Raw genomic sequence first — 19317 nt, 5'->3', positions numbered from 1 at the left:
AAGTGATGAAATCAATTTAAAAAGAAAAGAACAAAACCATTTTTTTTATTTAGGAAAGCATCAAATTGGCAAACTCCATGGTAATTCCGGATCTGACACAACCCGGAATTACCCCACAATATTACAAGTTAGAAACAACCCCACAAAGTCACATTCTCCAATAGAAGTAATTCAACATTGCTTGATGTCATAAATCTCCACCTCAAGGGACCCAAGCATGGACAGCTCATTTCCCAGAAGAAAGATTGCCTAGCCAAAACAACTCTCTTTATCTCCACTCCTCCCACCTTAGGAATGTGCCACAGAGAAAGTAAGAAAAAGAATATATACTAAGCCTAACTAAAATTGCTACACATATTTCAATTTCGAGCTTGACAGTATTCGTTTTAGACACTTTGAATAGGTTGTGACATAATTACTAAGCCAATGAGGAAAATGTGGGAGGTAAACTTGTAACAGTACTAGAGAATATAAGACAAATGTATTGATGATTTAGAGCAGGGGTGTCAAACTGGATTTCTTGGAGGGCTGGATCTGCATTATAGTTGTCGTCCACAGGCCGCACAGCCTCCTTCAGTACCCAGCCAGCCAAAATAAGATGTGGGATGGCCATGGGTGGCCCCCACACACCCAGTTTTGGCCTTGGAGTAGTTTAAGGAGGCTCACTCCTCTGCCTCAGCTGTGCATTTTCAAGCAGCTGCTTGCAAATGCATGACTGGGGCCGAGGAGCAGTCCGTTAAGGTCCAAAACTGCTCCAGGGCTGGCTTCCTTGTGGGTGCTGGAAGTACTGGTTTTCCATACATGGGATAAAGTGCCTGGAGTGAGAGGGGAGCGCAGGCTGACAAGGCGGGGAAAGCTGGTACTCCAGCACCCACAAGGAAGCCAGCCTTGGAGCAATTTAAAGGAGCTGCTTGAAAACGCATGACTGGGGTGGGAGAGCAGTCCGTTAAGCTCCAAAACTACTCCAAGGCTAGATTTATGGGTGCTGGAAGTACCGGCTTTCCACACCCTGCCAGCCACGCTCCAGGCACCGATTCCCCCATGCACACGGGATAAAGTGCCTGGAGTGAGAGGAGAGCATGGGCTGACTGGGTGGGGAAGGTGTTCCGGACTTCCAGTGCTCGTGCGGGAGGCTTTTGGAACTTGTTAATAAGGACCGCTCCTCCACCCCAAGCATGCATTTTCCAAACCCGGCTCCGGCTGCAGGCATGGGATTGTGAGGCCACGCTTTTCCTTTTGCTCAGAAAATCAGCAGGTAAAAGAGCCGGTGTGTCATGAGGAGAGAGCTGCATCCTAAGCTCCATGGGGTTCCTATGGGGGCTGCACAAGGGGCCTAGCAGGGAGATGCATTCCCGTCCGCGTCAGGGGAGATGATTTTGCCAGCGTGGGGGATTCCAGAGAATTGGCAGGGGAGAGGGAAAGGGAAGGACCGGGAATTGTGCCTATTGTGTAGGTTGTTTAGTGGTGAGTTTGCGCCATTTTGTGTGGTCAGTCATGCAAGGCCGGGGCCATCACTTGCGTGTGTGTGTGTGTGTGTGTGTGTGTAATCGGGGCATGGGGCATTGTGACTGGATGGTCGCTATCCCACGGGGTTTTGCTCCAGAGCCCGATCCAATAGGCATGGATGTGATTTATGCAGCAGCAGCAAAGGGAAGGCCGCCGTGAAAATTTTTGCACATGCACGTGAATGGGGTGGGGGAAATCCAGACTTCTAAATTTTAGATTCTGTATTATGCTTCCAAATTTGGATGGATGGAGGGAGAGAGAGATAATCAGAATGAGAATCTGGATTCCAAACTTAGATAGGTATAGGCTAAAAAAAACCCACCTGATTTCAAAATATTTTATCCAGATTTTCTTTTATTACTTTTTAGTTTTATTGTCATGACCCTGTTGGAGTCTGAATCCAAGGAGGAAGATGAACAGCTAACAGGGAGTGGGAGTGTGGCTCCGTTGGCTGTGAAGGAAACTGGGGAAGGGCAAAGTCTGGCTGGACAGAGCAGGGGAGAGATAGAGCAAGGAAGAGGGAGTTCAGAGGAAGATCCAGACCCACCACCTCTTCATCCTAGGGCATGCAGGGAGCAACAGAGAAGAGAACAACATGGGTTGCATGGCTTACAGGGGAGGAAAAGGCCCTGATTCAGGGGTGGGATTCTACCAGTTGGGACCAGTTCGGTAGAACCAGTTGTTATGATTTTCCGTATTTTGGAGAACTGGTAAATCAGGCCTCTGGCACATGGGTGACACTGCTGCCTGCAGCTTGCTTTTGTACGCCCACCAGGCCAGCCGTTGCTACCTGCCTTCTGCTGCAGCCCTGCCTGAACTTATCTCCTTGAGGGAGTGAGGTTCTGCAAGCCCTGGTCACCTATCTGCCGCTGCCGGTCACCTTTTCCCCCCCACTTGCCCTTTGCCACCACGACGCCACCTTTCCCTCACCACTTGCCTTTTGCCACCGCCACTGGTCGCCTTCTCCTCCACTTGCCTTTTGCTGCCACTGGTCACCTTTCCCCCACCACTTGCCTTCTGCTGGGGAACATGTGGAGAGCCTCATGTAGGCTCCAGTCAGGTTAACGGCTGCTTCTCTTACCTCCTGCTCTAGCTGGGAGAGCTAGAGATTTTCCTGGCACGGTGAAATGCTTGCAACTCTCTCTCCCATTGGAAGCAGCTCCTGTGCAGCAGAGAAGCAGCCAGGTTGAATCCTGCTTCTCTCTGCTGCTCGGGAGCAGTTTCCAATGGGAGGGGGACTTGCAAGCATTTCTCTGTGCCAGGAAAAACTCTCTTGCTCTCCCATCAAGAGCAGCAGGAAGGAACATGTAGGGAGGCTCGTGCCAGCACATCTCCCATTGATTGAGTCTGGGACAGCTGATGGCAGCTGGTCCTGGAAGCCCCGATGCCGCCGGAATCACCATTGCCTTTCTTGCTGCCATCGCCATTGCCGCCTTGCTGCTGCTGCATCCCCCACCCCCCCACAGGTATGATAAGCGTGAGTCCCGGGACAGGTGCGCTTCACAAATGAGGAGGAGGGGACAAGGCTGCTCGCGGAGAAAGGAATATGGAGAGATGCATGATTTTTCTCTGCACTGAGCTGTTTTCCAGGCTGTTTTCCCCAGCTAAGACTAGATTATCAAGGAAGAGAAAATAACATGCAGCAGATACCTAGCAAAATTTAGTGATACTGAAGATTGGCTGTTTACATTGAAATCAGGTGCAAGGTAGTGATAATAGTTGTGCAGTTTAGTTTGGTATTTATTTCAGTAGGCTAATTTTAGAAAGCTAAATAGGATCAGACATGATAAGTACTTGGCTGGCAAGCCAACACAAAATAGGGTGTGGGGAGGAATGGGGTTGGGAAGGAAAGAAGGAAGATAGGATAAGATAACTTTTATTTTCATTTTTTTACTGTAAGTACACTGGCACACATTAAAAGTGAAATATATATATACATATCCATACACATACATAACACACATATACACATGCTACACACACACACACACACACACACACACACACACAGACACACACACTCATTGTCCATTTTGAATACATAGCGGAAAGGAAGAAAGAGTATTGGATACATATGCACAAATGTGTGTGAAAAAATTGCAAAGAAATAGGATTATTAAAAACAGCTTCCAATCTTAGCAGTTATAGATGAGAGACAGAAAGAGAGATGAGAGACAGAGATAGGGAGAAAGATAGAGATAAGAAAGAGAAAGAGAGAGAGTCTTCCGGTTTGAAGGGCTTCGGTGACAGACAGAAATCCGTGATCATGCGCAGTTTCTGTCTGGGCTCGCCGCTGGAGCGCCCTGAGCCGGCTGGTTTCAGGGCTAAGCCACCCCGTAGAGGTGGTGAAGAGGGGGGAGACCACCAGAAGGGTCGAGGAGAGCTGCATCTCTCCTCCTCAGCTGGCCATTACTCCCTTTCCCGAAGGTGGTAGCAGTGGTGGTCAGAAATGGCCACCACAAAGAAGAACTCAACTGGAAAAGAACGTGTAGGAGGAAGATAAGAAGTGAAAGTTTTGGCTGACCGGGTTAAATTGTAAAAGCAACAACCAAGGTACCCTGGAATTTAAACTTACAAAAAATAACATCGTTCCCAAAGAAGAGTCGGAAGCAGCGAAGGAAAGGGAAAAGGGAAAGGTTTAGCTTTTTTTTTTTTCTCTCTCTCCTTCCCTATACTGACAACTAAGAGACTTAAATAAGAAATCGGAAAAATCTGCTTTGACATCAATAGGCAATTAAGCTGAAAATAAAACAAAATGCCAAAAGGGATAATAAAGATTTCTGGACATTAAAAACTTTCTTTTTCATAAGCAGGAAGGGAGAGAAAAAGAATAAGGGCAGGATCTGGAAGAGGGAGGAGACTGCCTGAAATTAAAAAGAATAAAGTAAAACTTCAACAAGACTTCTAAAAGATACATTTTAACTGAAACTTTGCAACTAAATAGTAACCCCAGGAAGAGAAAGTGGAAAAAAAGAGCAAAAAAGAAACAGCTTGTGTGTATTTGGATTATTTGGTGATTTTTGGATTTTTGGTTATTATATTTGAATGACTAAAATCAATTGGGTGGTTGTTTAAAAATTTATACAATGGCACCACTTTTGGATGAATTGAAAATGGAACTTAAAAAGTACAAAGAAGATGCACAAGAAGGGAAGGGTTCTTTTGGCTTCGTTTTTCAATTCTTAGAAATGGAGATTTGGAACTATGAGAAACAACAAGAAAAGACTGCAAAACAAGAAGACTGGGACAAAGAAGAAGCCATCTTTAATGAACAAGTAATTCTATGTGGGGAAGAAAAAGGAAAGGGGGGAAAGAGAATGGAGAATTTAAGACTTAAAAAAACAACCAAAGAAAAGAAAAATAATTTGAAAAATAAGTATAATACTGGAAAGCAACAGAAAAGGGGAATACAGAAGAGAGAAATAGAGATAGAGAGACAAGGGGGTAAAAAGGGGAGAGAGAAGAATTTCTATTAGTAATAGAAATAACTTTAGAACATTGGAAACAACGTATGATTAAAACGAGGGATAAAATAGTTAGTGTAATTTAGTGAAATGTTTGTGAATAAAATAAGTGAAATAAAATAAATGAGAAAATTGAATTAGGAAGGAACAGGAACATTTTAATTAGTCAATATTTTATAAAATATAAGTGAAGGGGGGGGAATTAACTACAGAAAGTTTATAATTGTTCCCATAGAAGTATGATATTTAATTGAAAAGTAATGTTAAAGATGTTAAGACTTTAATGAATATTAATATTAATGATAGAATTGAATTGGAATGGAATATTGTTTTAATTATATACATTTATATATTTTTTTAAGAATACAGTGTGTATTTTAAGAATGTACCCAGCAGAATCCAAATGGAAGTTATGTATTATATTGAATGTTACAACTTTAGGGAAAAGATATAAAGGCGTCATACTCCAATCAGTAACTACAGGAGAAATTTTGTTTAATGAGAAAAGATAATAGATAATTGAAACAGGACAGATAAAAAATATAAATACAATGATTTGAATTGAGATGAGATAATTAAAATAAAATTGAGAAAATTAAAAGAGGGGAGAAGCTATGCAGAAAATGTAAAATAGTAATAAGATATGGAATAGAATATAAAAATGAGCATGAACCTGAATTTGTGTCTGTACGAAGAAATGTAACCAGGGATTACGCTACTTTCAAAAAAGATGTTTTATTTGTATTTTTTTTCTCTTTGTGAAAACTCAAATAAAATTTACCAAAAAAAAGAAAGAGAAAGAGAGAGAGAGAGAGAGAGAGAGATGAGAGGGAGAAAGAAAGAGACACACAGAGAGAAATACCAGTTTAAAAGAAAATAGAAAAATGGCTCTTTGAGTTTTAAGGTTGCAGACCCCTGAGTTAGACAAACACCATGGTCATTAAATTAACCTTGTAGTCATTAAGCATACACTGGTTGTTAAACAAGTCCATTTTCCCCAATGGGCATTTTTAACCGGAAACCAGAAGAAATTGTTGGAAACTGGCAAAAAACATAGAAAACCTCAGTCACAAGACTGTGGGATGTTGCAACTGGTGTGTGTGTGTGTGTGTGTGTGTGTGTGTATGTGTGCATCACTATCAAAACACCAAAAACAGGTCAAGTAGCTCTGGGGAGGTCAGTTGTAAATTAGAACACTTGCTAAGCAACTGGCCATTAAGCAAGGACCACCTAGCCATGCTCATCCCACTCACATGACCACCCAGCCACACTCAGCCAGTCACATGACCTCTAAACCATACCCACAAATTAGGCCACACCCACAGAACCGGTTGTTAAGAAATTTGAATCCCACCCCTGCCCTGATTCCCTTCATTAGCCACACCTGGGAATGAGAGTTTAAAAGAAATGCATGTTGAGTGCGGTAGCTGCTGGGAGCAAATGTGAGTTTATCTTGTGTTGACTTAGTTATCTGTGTTCCTGGCATCCTCCCAACTGTGTTGAATTACTGCTGTTCTTTCACATCTGGAATTCCTTCTCTTGCCCTGCCAGACTAATTATCTCATCTTGCCTTGATTGGATTTATAGTTACAGTTTTTGTTGACCACGTTTTGGACTTGATTCTCTGCAGCCAAAGGCTGTTCCTGGGATAGTTTTTCTCCAGCCCAGAAGGTAACCCAGGACAGTGGGGGCACAGTTGGAGCTAATAAAGGGACTCCTACTGATTATCTGACTGTGTTGCCTTTGTGCAACGTCCCAGGTGATCACATTTACTTGTTTCACTTTTATTTATATTTTATCATTCAGATTTTATTTTATATTCCATTCTTAATTTGAATGTTGGTGGAAAGAACTTTATTGCTATGTATGAATTAAATACAGAGGGTTGATATAATTAACAGAATTAGAAATAAGCCAATACAAAGAAATTTACTTTTTTTTTGTTACACTACTGTTGTTACATGTTGATACTTGTTTTTCCTTTTTTTCTAAATGATATATGCCCTGCCTGCCAATACTTATTCATAAAAACAAAACAGTTACTAAAATAAATAAATAAATAAATAAAAATTATTTTACTATTATTGTTACATGTTGATACTTCTTTTTTTAAAATAAATTTTATTAAGTTTCCAAATTTTAAAAACATAAAATAAAATTTTATACGTTGTTATCAACATCAAGACATCTTTTGCACCTCCTCACATTTTTCAGTATATGTATTTATTTATTCCTTTACCATTACATCTTACTCTTACTATAAATCAATATCTTTTATCCTTACATCTCAATCTTCTCCATGGTATATTTACATATTTACATATTCCCTCATTCTTTTCCTAATTGCCATTTTATTTTCTTTTTATTTCTAAACCATTCACACCAGGTATCCCAGGCCCTATAATAAATTGAATCTTCTCTGTCTTTTATTTTCATCGTTAGCCTGTCCATCTCTATACAATCTTTTTTTTTTTTTTTTTTATAACCATGCCTTCCGGTGGAACCCTTTTTTCCTTCCAGAGTTGTGCATACGAAATCCTTGCAGGTGTTAATATATGTAACATAATATATCTATCTGTTTTATTGCATTTTTGTGTTATTATACCTAATAAAAAAGTTTCCGGATTAAATTCAATTTTTTGATTCGTGATTTCTTCTATCCATTGTCTAATTGTATTCCAATATTTTTTCACTTCCTGGCATGTCCACCAGGTATGAAAATAAGTGCCTTTTTCTTTTCCACACATCCAACAATTTGGGTCTGAATTAAACATTTTTGCCAATCTAGCGGGAGGAAGGTGCCATCTGTAGAACATTTTGTATTGATTTTCCTTGTATGCTGTAGATGTAATTAGTTTGCAATTTGATCCCCACATTCTCTCCCAATTTTCCAGGTCTATATTGTGGCCAACATTTTTTGCCCAAACCACCATCGTCTCTTTGACCACCTCCTCTTCCATTTTAAAATCTAATAGAAAGTTATATATTATTGAAATCATTTTCTTTTTCATTTCTTGTAGAATTTTATCTAATTGATGCTCTTCCATGCAGAAACCAAATTGTTCTTTGTCCTTCTGATATCTCGCCTGAATTTGCATGTATGGCCACCAATCTATCTTTATATTTTGTTGCTGTAATTCTTGTCTCATTTTTAATCTTCCTTGTGTGTCTAATAGGTCTTTGTAATTCCTCTTTTTCCCCAGATCCATTGCATTTGGGTAGATTTGTGCTTCCATAGTTGACAGCCAGTTTGGTATTTTAGTATAATGATTCTTTTTAATCTTGTTCCATGTCTGAATTAATGAATCTCTAATCATGTGTCTCTGAAAATATGCATGCTGTTTACATTTCCCATTCCATAGGAAACTGTGCCACCCTCTTTGCAAGTCGTGACCCTCTATCGACAATACTCTTCTATTTTCCAAGTTGATCCAATCTTTAATGCAGCCTGATAATACATTTCCCAGGGAGTCAGGGAGTCCAAAGCCACCCCTTTCTCTTTTGTCCTGTAACAATTTCATTTTTATCCTAGCTTTTTTCCCATCCCAAACAAATTTACTTATTATTCGATCTAGGTTTTATCCAATCTTATTGGTACAGTTTGAAAAAGATATAGCATTTTTGATTGGGTAGACATTTTAATTGCCGCAATTTTCCCCAGTAGTGATAGTTGTAATTTCCCCATTTCCAATTCTTTTTTGATTTGTATTATTAATTTGTCATAGTTATCTTTTTTGATTGAAGAGCATCTTGCTGTTAATCAAATGCCTAAATATTTTACCTTTTTCACACTTTGCATTCCCCATTTTTCTTCTAATTCTTTTTTTTGCTTATCTTTTAAATTTTTAGTCAATAATTTTGTTTTGTTTTTATTAATCGAAAGGCCTGCGACCTTGCCAAATTCCTCTATTTTCTTTATTAATTTTACTCCCGTATCCTCTGGATCTTCCCAAAAAAAATACTATATCATCGGCAAATGCCTGTACCTTATAATGCTCCTTTTTAATTAAAGCCCCTTTGATTTCTTCATTTTTCCTAACGTTTTCTAATAAGTTTTCTAAGGTAAGAATAAAGAGAAGGGGTGACAGTGGGCATCCCTGCCTTACTCCCTTGTTGATCTTGAATGTTTCCGTTCTGTCACCGTTCATTATTACACTAGCCATCTGTGTCGTATAAATTGTCGAAATCAATTTAATAAATTTATTGCCAAATTGCATGCTTTTTAATTGTTGTATTATGAACTTCCAATTAACATTGTCAAATGCCTTTTGCGCATCGAGGAAGATCATTGCCAATTGTTTTCCTGGGTTTGCTTCATAATATTCTATTATATTCAATACCATTCTGGTATTATTTTTAATTTGTCTATTTGGTAAGAATCCATTTTGGTCGCTATGAATGATCTGATTAAGGGTTTTTTTCAATCTTTCTGCCATTATGGACATAAATATTTTATAATCAACATTTAAAAGGGATAGGGGCCTATAATTTTGAATTAGTTGATGGTCCGAATCTTCTTTTGGGATCAATGTTATGTATGTCTCCCCCCATGACTTAGGTAATTTTGCTGTCGTCAGTACCTCATTATAGAGTTCTAATAATTGCATTTCTAATTTTTCTTGGAGTGTTTTATACAGTTCCCCTGGGAGACCATTCGGTCCTGGTGTTTTATTGTTTTTCTGTTTCAGGATTGCCTCTTGCAGTTCTCTTAATGTTATTTCCCTGTTTATCTCTTCTTTATCCTCTTCCGGGATCACAGGTAGCCCTTTTCCTTCTAAGTAATGTTGGATATTTCCCTCTGGTACGTCTTCCCGACTATATAATTCCTCAAAAAAACTTTTAACAATATGTTTTTTCTTTTCAGTTTGATGTTGTAACGTACCATCAGCATCCTTCAATTGTTGGATTGATCTTTCTTCCTTTTCTTTCTTAAGTCTATAGGCTAGCCATCTTCCTGGCTTGTTCGCGTGTTCAAAATAATTCTGTTTTATCTTTTTCGTGTCCTGTAACCATTCATCTTGTGCTAACATATTCAATTTATGTCTAATCATTATCCTCTCCGTATTTGCTGTCTTATTATGTGGTGTTTTTTTAACTCCTTAAGAGTATCTAGTAGTTTAGATTGTTCTCCTTTTTTTCCCTTATATCTACGTGTATTATATGAAATTGCTAGGCCCCTGATATATGCTTTAGTCATGTCCCATAGGTTTGGAATTGATGTTTGTTGTTTTTTGTTTTCCTTCAGAAAGAACTCCAATTCTTTTTCCATCATCTTAACACATTCTTTTTCTTTTAGGATCTTCTTGTTTAGCATCCATCTTCTGTTTTTTTTTCAATCCTTTCCAAATTATTTTAATGGGATTATGGTCCACCCATGTGTTAGATTCAATTTCTATTTCTTTTACATTACGTTCCATTTCCCCATTTGTCCATAACATATCCAATCTTGACCATGATGTGTGTGGTGTTGAATAGTAAGTATACTGTTTTTTGTCTGGATTTCTTTCTCTCCATATATCTTTTAATCCTAATTCTTCCGCCATTTGATAGAATACTTTTGGTAATGTTTTCCTTTTCCTTTTTTCCCCCTGGATTTCCATTATTGTAATCTTTTCCTAAATTAGCTATTGCATTGAAATCACCTAGCAGACATATGTTCTCATATTCCTGTTCTACTAATTTTCTGTATAGTTCAGTATAAAAATTTTCTTGTTTCTCATTTGGTGCATATATCACTGTCAATAACATTTTCTTATAATTTATATAAACTTCTAACATCAAAATCCTACCCTCCTCATCTGCATATACCCTGTTTTGCTTGTAAATGTGGGCTTCCGAATGTATATTGCTATCCCCTCTTTTTTTTGTTGGGCTAGAGATACGTATAAATCTCCTAACTTTGGTGCTTCTAACAGTTTACTTTGATGTTTCTGACTTTGTGTTTCTTGAGGCATATAATATCTAAGTTCAATTTCTGTAGTTTAGTTATTGGTTTTTTCTTCTTAATTTGTGAATTTAAACCGTTGATGTTAATGATAATCAATTTGATTTCTTCCGCCATCTTACTCTGTAGTTGTTTCCTGTTGAAGCTTATTTTCACTTCTTCCTGCTCTCTTTCCTCTTGTTCTGTTTCTCTTTCTTCCACCCGATCTTCTTCTTGGCTCCTACTTTCCACTTCCTCTTTGCTGTTCTGGTCTTCTCCTGATACCACATACAGTTCAAAGAATTCCCTTGCTTTTTCTATACTGTCTATTTTAAAATTTGTATCCTGCCATGATATTAACATTCCCCCTGGGATGAGCCATTTGAACAGGATGTTATTCTTATTCAGTTGGGTGGCCAGGAATCTGTATTTCTTTCTATGTTCCCTTATTCTTCTTGGAATTTGTTTCAACATTACAATTTCTGTTCCCTTGAATATCAGCGGTTTGTCTCTTGTCACTTTGTATATCTCATCTCTCAGTTGTTTCTTTGAGAATCGTATATGAACCTCTCTTGGAAGTCTAAAACATCTTGTATAGTTGGTATATATTCTATATACCTCATCGATTTCACTTCGTACCTCTTGGCCCTCTTTTTGTAACGCTTCTGCTATGAGATCTGCCATTAATTTGGGCAAGTCCCCCCCTTCTTTTGTTACATTCTGAAATCTGAGAAAGAAATCAGCCTTTTCCATCTCCAAATATGCAATTGCCTCTTCTAATTTCCTGTTCTCTCCCATTAATTTCTGTTCTATTGATTCTACTTTCTTATCTGTTTGTTCGACCTTTGCCTCCACTGCTTTCATTTTATGTTCCATCTTTACTGCTGTTTGATGGATTGTACTTATCTTCTTGTCTAGTTTCCATATTTTACCTTTCATTTCCCCCATTTCAGTTTTATAGTTTGCGTGGTTTCTCACCATCGTTTCTTGTATTGTTATTAATGCCATTTGAATTGTTTGCATATTTGATACCTGACTCGCCTTCTCAGGAATCAGCATGCCCTCTATCGAACGTTGTCCTGCTGGTGATGTTATTGTTGATGTTGGGTTGGATGTTGTTTTCTTCCCAATCTTAGCAGTAGTTGTCGTGGTGGACATCTTAGGCTTCCCAAATCTACCTATTTTCTTAAGAAAGTCTTTCAATATTATCATCCATTGTATCAACTCCCTTCTGCGTTTTCTATGTTTATCTCTTCCCTTTTATCTTATTCTAATCCCTTCAGTTTATCACTACAAGGTCTAATATACTTAATAATGTCTCTCCTTAATTTTATGCACACTTTATATATATGTGTATGTATTTATACAACAATGTAAAACTAAATATCGTTATTGTTTATAATCTATGATAGTCTGTAACCCTCTTAATTTTCTGTCTTATTTAATCTTTTTAATAAATTAATTAAGTATAATTCTAAATATAATAGCTTATATAGTAAACATATATAATGCAATATAGATAAATATGTGTTTTATTATTTTATTTTCTTATATACTATATCTTATAACTTTCTTATAGTTCAATTAAGTCTATGAGTCAATATATAGCCATTAATTAGTTATACATCAATTAATTAATTAGTTGTTATCCAAGGTATCAAATTGTAGAGAGATATAAAGGATATATAGGGTATAGCAGTTATAAAGAATGTAGCAATCTATGAAATAGGATAAATAAATTAATTCTTCTTGCAAGCAATCAGATATATATGTGTGTGTGTGTGTGTGTGTGCGTGTGTGTGTATGTACATGTATATGTATGTATGTATGTTTATATATATACCGTGTTTCTCATATAATAAGGCTGGGTTTTATTTTTTTTTGAGCCCCGAAAAAATGGCTAGGCCGTCTTTTCGGAGGTGACTTAATTCCCCCCCCTTGCATCTTCAGGCGGGCGGCGATGGCTTGGATGTTGACCTCGGCATTGGTGAGGCACTTCATATCGGGGTCAACGCAGGCAGCACCATATCCGGGTGTGCAACAAAAGTACTTCCTAACGGCAAGCCCCCCCCACCATTCCCCCCCATTTCGCATGTTTTAATATAGACCTTAATTTGGGGGGAGGGGCTTAATTTCATTTCATGCCTATAAAACATGCTGGGACTTCCTATTGGGGGAGGCCGTATTGTTGGAGAAACAGGGTGTGTGTGTGTGTGTGTGTGTGTGTGTGTGTGTGTGTGTGTGTGTATATATATATATATATATATATATATATATATATATATATATATATATATATATATATATATATATATATATATATATATATATGTTTTCTGAGGTTCTCATGGTATTTGTATGTGGATCTTTGGTTATTCGGGTTTTCTCCCGCGTAAGATTCAAAGTATCTAGGCAACGTTTGGCGAGGTCCCACTCGCCATCTTCAGGCTGGTGCTTTCAGCTTAGTGCCAGTGCAAGCAGTGTGTGACCGGAGCTGCCATCTCTCTATATATACAAGTAGTGGGGATGGTGTGCTGGGCTGGTTGGCTGTGCTGCAGCCTCTTGATTGGTTGATGGAGTTGATGTTGGTATAATGGGCTGTGTAATGGCCTTTTGTTGTAGAGATATCCTGGATCTTGTGCTGTCATCTCCTGGGTCGTTAGCCTCTTGTGTTTTAACGGCTTGGGTAATGGGTTGTGTGATGGGCTTGTGAGACCAGGAGGCGCACCCGTCGCAGCTTTCACTTGCCTGCACGGTACACAGGACGCGACATAGGTGTGGACATCATGCCATACTCGAGGCCACCAAAAAGTCCGTGTGACAAGATGAAGGGTCTTAAAAAACCCAAAATGGCCGGCAGCAGGGTTGTCGTGACATTGAGTCATAATAAGGGCTCTAAGTGTCCCCGTGGGCACGTACAACCAGCCCCGATGTCGTAGTAAGCCCTCCTCCAGAGTCCATGGGGAGTCAGGTCCAATTTCCCCCATTCTCTGCTGCGACCAAGCGTCCAAGCGCTGCGTCTCTCGTACCCGAGTCCGCAAATCCACTGGTTCCTGGATAACGACCAAAGATTCCGGTGGCAGCAGCGTACGTGGAGGAAGGGGGTCCTCGGGACAAAGGTACTCAGGTTTACAGGACAGGGCATCTGCTCTCTGATTTTGACTACTGGGGATATAAGTCACAGAAAAGTTGAACCGGGCACAGAACAACGACCACCGGATCTGTCGCTGGTTCAACTTCCTCGCAGTGGACAAGTGTTCCAAATTACGATGATCCGTCTGAACCTCCACCTTGTGCCGGGCCCCCTCAAGATGATGTTGCCAGGTCTCAAACGCAGCCTTGATAGCCAGCAACTCTTTTTCCCAGATAGTATAGTTGCGCTCGGAAGGAGTGAGTTTCCGGGAATAGTAAGTGCAGGGAAAAAGAGGTGCGCCATCCGCCGGGGCTTGCAACAACACAGCCCCAATAGCCACGTTGGACGCATCCGTCTCCACCACAAAAGGACGATGCGGCTTAGGATGCCTCAGGACAGGTTCTGCGATGAAGGCCTTCTTGAGAGCCTCAAAGGCCTGTTGCTGCGGGCACCCCCAGTGGAACAGGACCTTCTTTTGAAGGAGCTGGGTTATGGGACCCGTCAGCTTGGCAAAACCTGGGATGAAGGTCCAGTAATAATTAGCGAACCCCAAGAGACGTTGAACGTCCTTCACTCGATGAGGGGGTTCCCAACTACACAAGGCCTCCACTTTACGCGGGTCCATGGCAATGCCTTCGGGAGAGATGATGTGCCCCAAGAACTCTATGGAAGTCTGGAAGAAGAGGCATTTCTCCAGCTTCTCATAGAGTTGATGTTTCCGAAGACGTTGCAAGACCTGACAAACTTGTTGAAAATGGCTGTCCCTGGACCTGGAATAAATCAAAATGTCGTCCAGGTACACCACCACAAACCGATCGAGCATGTCCCGGAACACATTGTTCATCAGGTGCTGGAAGACCGCGGGGGCGTTGGTCAACCCAAACAGCATCATGGTGTACTCAAAATGGCTGTATCAAGTGCCAAACGCCGTCTTCCATTCATCCCCCTCTCGCATCCGCACCAGGTTGTAGGCCCCTCGAAGATCGAGCTTGGTGAAGACAGTGGCCTCCCGTAACCACTCCATCAACTCTGGAATGAGCGGCAAGGGATAACTATTCCGCACCGTAATGGCGTTCAACCAGCGGTAATCGCAGCACAAGCGCAAGTCTCCCGTCTTCTTTTTAACGAAAAGAACGGGAGCAGAAAGAGGGGACGACGACGGCCGGATAAATCCCCGGGCCAAATTCTTTTCCAAGAAATCACAAAGGGCAGCCAATTTGGGCTCAGACATAGAATACAGGCGTCCCTTGGGTAGTGCGGCATCGGGCAGAAGGTCCACGGGACAGTCATAGGGTTGATGCGGGGGTAACCGATCCGCCTCCTTCTCACTAAATACGTCTGAGAAATCAGACAGTTCAGGAGGTACGGAGACAGCGGGGGCGGCGATGTCCTGGCCAGCACAGGTGTGTCATAAATGGTCCACGCACTGTAAACTCAGGAACGAAATGGTGTTCTGCGCCCATGCCACCTGAGGATCGTGTAACCGTAACCAGGCCATTCCGAGGACCAAGGGGAGATGAAGGTCCGCTGTGATATAAAAACTAATCGCCTCCTCATGGTCCCCAATGACCAGGCGCAACAGCTGGGTAGCGAAATGAATGGGCCCAGCACGAAGTTTCCGCCCATCAATTGTCTCAACTTTTATTGGAGGCTCCACCGAAACCAAGGGAATGTCAAAATGAGCCACAAAAGCCTGGTCCATAAAATTGGTCGTAGCCCCCGAGTCCACCAACGCTATTGCGGGAATCCCCTCCGACCGGGACGGCAAGAAAACCCGAGTGTCTAGAAGTAAATGTCGAGGGGGGCCAGAGTCCACCTCCGCTACTTCAGGTGGGTGGTTGATACATGTCTGGTCTAGAGTTTCCCCGAGGCTGGGCCAACCTTGTTTCCCCAACTGATCAAGTCTAGATTCAGGCACAGGCCTGCGTGCCCCCCGTCGTTGAATAGGACAAGAATTTGCAAAGTGTCCAGGCCCCTCACAATACAGGCATAAACCTCCCTGGAGTCTCCGTGTGCATTCGTGGGCCGTCAAACGAGGTCGAACCGCACCCAACTCCATCGGCTCCTCGGCCATGGCCACGGCACTGTGGGAGACCCGGGGCGCTGGTTGTACAGGGCGCTGTGGCATTTAGGTGGATGGCTGCTCCGGAATGGGGCGTCGAGTCTTGCGCCGTTGAAGTCGGGTGTCAATGCGCAAACATTGCACCACCAGAGCGTCGAGAGTCGGGGCCGGCTCCACGTGAACCAATTCATCCTGTAAGTCCTCCAACAGGCCATCCTGAAAAGCGTCCATCAAAGCCGCATCATTCCAAGCAGAGTCCAAACAGAGCATTTGAAATTCTGAAATGAACTCCTGCAAGGGGCGTTTCCCCTGGCGAAGTTCTTTCAGGCATCTGGCTACTGTCTGAGCCCGTATGGGGTCCTCATATATAAGTCTCAGGTGATGCCAAAACCCCTGATAGTCTGTTAGCAATGGACTGTCTTGCACTAATAAAGGAGTGGCCCACCTGGCAGCCGAGCCTGACAGAAGGCTGATTACAAACCCCACCCGAGCCCGGTCATCAGGGAAATCCTCTGGCCTCAGAGCCATAAACAATTGGCACTGTCCCATGAAAGCCGGGAACATTTCAGGCTGCCCAGAGAACTTATCCGGCACAGCTACCGGGCATTTCCTACGGGGAGGGGCAGGAGGAGCAGCACGAGCCTGCAGCAGAGTGATTTGATTAATCAGCTGAGTAATTTGCTGCTGCAAAACCTGGTTATCGTTCTGCAGCTGGTTAAGCTGCTGCTGCTGCTGCTGTTGATCCATCTTGGTCAAAAGATGGCTTTTGTTAAGGTTCGGGACAAAAATGTTATGTCTCACCTGTACCAACGAGGTGAGAAGTCCAAATTTCCAACTGAATACAAACAAGCAAGCAAGTCCAGTAATTACAGGGTTAAATTCCTTGAGCTGATAAAGTTCTTGGCAGTCTCACACACGCTGTCTGCCAAGTCCGACAAGAAAGCAAGAATCTAAATCACAAGCTGTCACCACACACAGGATATTCCGAAGCTTCTCTCACTAAGTAACACGTTGTCCCGAACAAGTTCCCAGAGCGAACACACCCACTTTTATTCCCTGTGGGGCGTGTCAGTCCCTCATCTCAGTCTCTGATTCGTCCTTTCTTTCTGCATTGCAACTCGAACTTTTGCCTGTGCCGTTGCCTCGCATCAAGCCAGCATTCCTCAGCTTGATCCTCAGTCAGAGACTCTGATACCCCCTCCTGGTTATCTGCTGACACCTGAGGGACAATCAGGGAGGAAGGTCTTGCCGAAGAGGAAAGTCCTGGGGAGGAAGGCAACTCCAAATCCTCCTCTTCCTCATTGTCCAAGTCTTCGTCCTCTAACAAAGCAGGCTCAAACCTCAGAGCCAAATCCTCCTCTTCCTCATTGTCCAAGTCTTCGTCCTCTAACAAAGCAGGCTCAAACCTCAGAGCCACAACATACATACATACATACATGTATGTATGTATGTATGTATGTACGTGTGTATGTGTATGTGTATGTGTATATGTATATGTATATGTATATGTATATGTATATGCATATGCATGGTATTCAGCTTTGTTCAGGTATTTTCCCACGTCATTATAGTTGTGCTTTTAAAGTTGTAGCAACGTTTCGGCAGAATCTCATCTGCCATCATCAGGCTTCTGTATAGTGTTCATCTGAAGAGACGAACTGTAGTCTGACTCATAGACAAACACAATGCAGAAGCCTGATGATGGCAGATGGGATTCTGCCGAAACATTGCTACAACTTTAAAAGCACAACTATAATGACGTGGGAAAATACCCGAACAAAGCTGAATACCATACATACATACATACATACATACATACATACATACATACATACATACATATCTTTAGATTTTTCTTTCAATATACACTGTTGAATTTAATACTTAGAAATTATTCAGCTTTCTTCTTCTTCCTTCCTTCTTCTTTCCCTTTCTTCTGCACACCATCACATTACTTTCCTCATTTCCTGTTTCCTCAGTCATCTTTAACTACTTAGTCACTTTCACTCTCAAATTGCACAGTCACAGCTTTCTATCAAAATGGTTCCACTCTCCGTTCAGCTACAGTTCTCCATTAAAGTTCCAATTGTTCTCTCTAATGTCTCTTTTCTGCTCTGCTAGTAATCAATCCAAATCGCAGAAAATTTAAGTTTTTATTCACAGTCTCAATCTTTTCTTCTGCGGTGCTCTCTCAGCTGTCAAACTGTTCTATTTCCTACTCTCACTTTCACTCTGCTATCCCCCGCCAATTAGCCGCTGTATTCACTCTCTCCGAAGACTCCCTCTGTCAAATTCTTTCACAGGATTCTCTTATCTCACCTCTCTAAAACTGTCCCAGTCTGCCATTCTTCTTCTGATGTCTTGCGTTGATCCATTTTCCTGCTTCCCGATCGCAGCTGGCTGTCACAGCTTCGGACCTGCCGTAGATACCGGGTTTCTTTCGCGCTGGATTCAAAGGGCTTCCCCTAGTCGCAGTGGGAGGTTGCTTTCCTCCACTCTGCTCCTAGGCTTCCCCTTCTAATTCGTGTGTCTCTCCAAGTTTCACAATGCCTCTGAGAGCTTCCAAGCACAAAAATTTGGATACAGGATTGCAGAGATCGCTATCCTGCTCCGCTCTGCTGTGACCTCACCACCGGAAGTCCCTACATGTTGATACTTCTATTTGTTTCTCCTTTGCTTTTTCCTATTAGGAAATAATTTTAATTAGGAAATACTTTTTAATAATTTTTTAGTATAGGTTTTTTTTTATTAATCATAAAAACAGTAGACATACTGAAAACATGAATACATACATAAATGATTTTTTTTGTTACACTACTGTTATTGTTACATATTGACACTTAAGTTTTTCCTTTGCTTTTTCCTAATAACAAACAGAAGTATCAACATGTAACAATAATAGTAAAATAATTTTTATTTATGTATTTTTTTAGTATCTGTTTTGTTTTTATGATTAATAAAAACCAAAACAGATACTAATAAATAAATAAATATATAAAGAATGAAAAAGCAACTCACCAAAAGTTAGACAGGCAACTTGGATAGGCAGCTAAGCTGGGGTCCTCGGTTGGGACTAGTCTTTAGCTTGCTGCAGCAAGGATGGCTGGGCGGCCGGCCCGGGAGTCAGCACTTCGCTAGCAGCGACGGTGGCAGGAGAAGGTAGGTGACCAGCGGGGCTTGCTGCTTTTGCCTCCTCACTCACCAATCAGTGGTGGAAGGCCAGGCAGCA

At 41.4% G+C, this 19317-nt stretch overlaps 1 long non-coding RNA gene and 1 pseudogene across 2 annotated transcripts; both read right to left on the bottom strand.

The window, feature by feature from the left end:
* Nucleotides 1-11954: 11954 nt before the first annotated feature.
* Nucleotides 11955-18693, bottom strand: LOC148130491 (uncharacterized). Of its 2 annotated transcripts, none has more exons than XR_015749828.1 (2): nt 17973-18693; nt 11955-12078 (listed from the first exon to the last, which is right to left on the bottom strand). It is a non-coding gene; the product is annotated as an uncharacterized LOC148130491 (long non-coding RNA). The 2 variants fall into 2 exon arrangements; XR_015749829.1 differs by having other exon boundaries at nt 18408-18684.
* On the bottom strand, nt 13729-14849 carry LOC148130492 (uncharacterized; annotated as a pseudogene).
* Nucleotides 18694-19317: the final 624 nt, after the last annotated feature.

This window comes from Notechis scutatus, chromosome 5 (assembly GCF_049901735.1).
Source record: "Notechis scutatus isolate UNSWTSFEM ecotype Mainland chromosome 5, rNotScu1.2, whole genome shotgun sequence".
NCBI classification, from domain to species: Eukaryota; Metazoa; Chordata; class Lepidosauria; order Squamata; family Elapidae; genus Notechis; species Notechis scutatus.
The sequence above is the reverse complement of the archived record's forward strand: the minus strand, read 5'-3'. Positions and strand labels throughout refer to the sequence as shown.